Source organism: Poromitra crassiceps (genome assembly GCF_964638095.1).
Source record: "Poromitra crassiceps genome assembly, chromosome: 6".
NCBI lineage: Eukaryota > Metazoa > Chordata > Actinopteri > Beryciformes > Melamphaidae > Poromitra > Poromitra crassiceps.
Window position 1 is genome coordinate 48,235,848 of NC_139627.1, and position 3,435 is coordinate 48,239,282.

Below are 3,435 nucleotides of genomic sequence, written 5' to 3' on the forward strand. Positions count from 1 at the left end.
TTCTACAAGAACTTCTTCAAAAACTTCCATCTTTTGTTTTGTCGTTTGCCGTTTTATTTTCTGATTCGTTGTGTCTAATTGTCAAGTTAACGAGCTATTTCCGCTGTTACTTCCTGTCTAGGGCGGGCTCTAGCTGGGCTCTAGGCCAGGCAGGGAGACAAAATCAGCCAGGCTCTTTCTTCTCGCCGAGAAGAGCCTGGTGACGCGAGGTGACTCTCTCGTCGTGCCCGCGGCTGCGCGCCCCCCCCTCCCCTCGGCAGCTAGACCTCCACTACGGTAGATGGCGCTGTTTGAAGCGTATCTAGAGTTCCAGTTCATGCAGATCGTCTCTTTCATGACGTCGTTTTTTGTGACCGCATGGGCAACCGGATGAAAAGACCAACGTGGTGTATTCTGTGGAGCTGGGCGATTATTTCTCGGGTGTTTTTTTGTCACTTTATTTTAGAAATCGCCAATTAACTGCGATGACCGAAGGCAAAGCGGCTGCGGCTGCTAACCCGGCTAAAGAGCTGCTGGCGTTGAACCCCAAAGAAGAAGCAGAGTTCAAGAAAAAAGTCCAGGCGGTGAAGAAGAGACCTGGCAAGGTTCATGGCGAATGCAATGGTCCTTAGTGAAACGTGTTCAAATAACCAGGCTGAGACTATATACCTCAACGTCGCTGTTTTTATGTTTGTAAAAACTTGCCTACGTCTTTTAACTGCGTTGCTCCAGGTATTCGTTGTCGCCCATAAACCATTTAGCTTTTAGCTAGTTAGACGACTCAGCTTCCAGCAAACGTTACGTCAGATCATGTCACTTAGCTTCTAGCGTTAGCTAGGTCTGCTTCCAATGTTTGATATTTCTCTGACTGCGTCTGCGTCACACAATTTCTTATTTTTCTTTTCTTCTTCTTCTTCTTCTTGTGTAGGCGTACAGTGACAGCCCAGGAGTGGTCTATGTGGGCCACCTGCCTGTTGGCCTGTTTGAGACTCAGCTCAAATCATACTTTCAACAGTTTGGAACAGTCCTGAGGCTGCGACTGGCCAGGAGTAAAAAGGTAACTAACGTGACAGAAATCATGCTCCACGGGAGACACTCGACTCTGCTCCTTTTTCCAGCATAGAACATCTCTCTTGGCAATGTGTTTTAGGATGGGCTTCTAAGTAACAATACCTGTATTTTCCTCAGCCACCTGCAGAATAGGGCTGTGCCGATAGGCAATATATTGTTTAGCATACGATTATCATATCATTATCATCATTCAGTGGAATCATATAGCGGCCATCATGTTGATAATGCTCACTGCTGTCTAGATGAATGATAAACTCTGTTAAAAACTCGTGACAAAATGAGATATGAAACATTTTAAGGAATATTTATTTGAAAAGGAGAAAAAAAAGTTTGACATCACACCTCTTGTTTTCAAGACTATCACAATATTGATTTCAATCATAATTGCCAAGCCCTATATTTTAACCAGGGGTGTCGTGGAGGGTAAACGCAAGTAAACGCAGTTCACCCACCCCTTTGAAATGAGGCAGATAGTTTACTCGCCTATTTTCAGATCAACTGTATAAATCAATAAGGGCAAACAAGGTGCGTAAACTACTCACCTTGGATAGTTTACCCACCTCTGTATTTACCACTACACCCCTGATTTTAACACGGTTATCACTAGACAAGCGGTGGCTGCATTTTCAAACAGCTACAATATCCCTGCTCGTGCCAAGGCATTTGTTGCAACAGTGTTAAGGATGGATTCCAAAGGCATGATCTATTACAGTAAAGTAAAGGTAAAGTCCCACTGATTGTCGCACACCTGAGTGTGCGAAATTTGTTCTCCGCATTTGACCCATCCCCTGGGGGAGCGGTGAGCGGCAGCAGTGCCGCGCTCGGGAATCATATGGTGATCTAACCCCCCCAATTCCAACCCTTTGATGCTGAGTGCCAAGCAGGGAGGCAAATGGGTCCCATTTTTATAGTCTTTGGTATGACTCGGCCGGGGATCGAACTAACAACCTCCCAGTATTACAAATGAAAGGCAACACATCAAATCCCCAGTAGAAAAGGTGTACACATAATTTGGCTTGTGGCACAGACTGAAAATGACCCCAGGTCCTCCCAGTGGTCTGGGGTCAGATAACTGTGCCTATAGTATTATGGTGCGTTAAGCTTATCACTTGCTCCTCCTATTGGCAGTGTGATAAAACCCATGTGCCTACAACAACTTGAGGAAAAATACATTTAAAATAGCAAATCCAAAGAAAGTTTTCATCTTAAAGTGCAGGTATGAAGAACTAGGAATCAATTCAGATAGGTAACACCTAACTTTAGTTCTGTCTGTTCTTTTCTCTTGTATCTTGGTTTCCAGACAGGTGGCAGTAAAGGCTATGCATTTGTAGAGTTTGACTTTGACGAGGTGGCTAAGATTGTTGCAGAAACCATGAACAATTAGCATCACCGTGTCCTGCATCGGACACCTCTTTGCCTGTTTCGTCACGTCCGGGTCAGAGGTCTCTGATGTGGTTTCCGGTACTTTAGCGGGCATTTCAGATGCCGGATCGCCGCTTTGTGAAAGTGGAACTAATTTATACATCTATATGTGTCAATATGAGGAATTTCATATGAATATGTGCATGGTAACATGTCAAATTACTTTAGGAAAGTGACTTTGATGACAGAAAGCCATAAGACGTGCTTGGGCGACGAGAGTTACTAATCTTTACCGCTTCTATTTTGGCACTTAATAAAGTTGCTAGCTTGCTAGCTAACTAACGCTAGCTTTGTCTAAACAATGAAAGTGAATGATGCATAGTCGAATTGCCGTGGCCCGTGAGAATGACTTCACCAAAGAGCCATCTGTCTCAAATGCATTCATTTTCTGATATCTGCAACCAAAAATACAAAAGCTTTTAAAAAGTGTTGATGAAAAATGAAAATAACGTCTGTCTGTGGTGTGTGTGTGTGTGTGTGTGTGTGTGTGTGTGTGTGTGTGTGTGTGTGTGTGTGTGTGTGTGTGTGTGTGTGTGTGTGTGTGTGTGTGAGTGAGTGAGAGAGTGACTGAGAGAGAGTCTGTCTCTCTATTGCAGCCAGGCAAAGTCTGATCAGAAAAGGTGAAAGATAAACTGGATAGATTTTACATTCAACTTTGTGTTGTGTCTGGTTTTTCTTCTAAAGTAACACAGAGAAATAAGAAGAGACAGACCCGGCCACAGAGAAAGTATAGTTTGATAAGATGTGTGGGTGTGAGAGAGTTTTCCTTTTTACAGGAACATCAAGATATTAAAAAATATATATATATATAGAAGATGTTAAAAAAAAATTATATAGAAATTTAAATGTTGCACTGGTTTAAGGTAAATATACATCTGATAAATGCAATGTAATGGAAAATATATATGGCAATTTATAGAAGTTTAAAAAAATGATAACAATTTACAGATGCCAAACATGCGA

The 3,435-nt window shown here is 42.6% G+C and overlaps 1 pseudogene across 1 annotated transcript; it reads left to right on the plus strand.

The window, feature by feature from the left end:
• Window positions 1-397: 397 nt before the first annotated feature.
• LOC310777950 (MKI67 FHA domain-interacting nucleolar phosphoprotein pseudogene) lies at window positions 398-2,434 on the plus strand (annotated as a pseudogene). The gene is made up of 3 exons (XR_014554048.1): window positions 398-584; window positions 908-1,036; window positions 2,351-2,434. The product of XR_014554048.1 is annotated as an MKI67 FHA domain-interacting nucleolar phosphoprotein pseudogene (transcript).
• The last annotated feature ends 1,001 nt before the right edge of the window (window positions 2,435-3,435 follow it).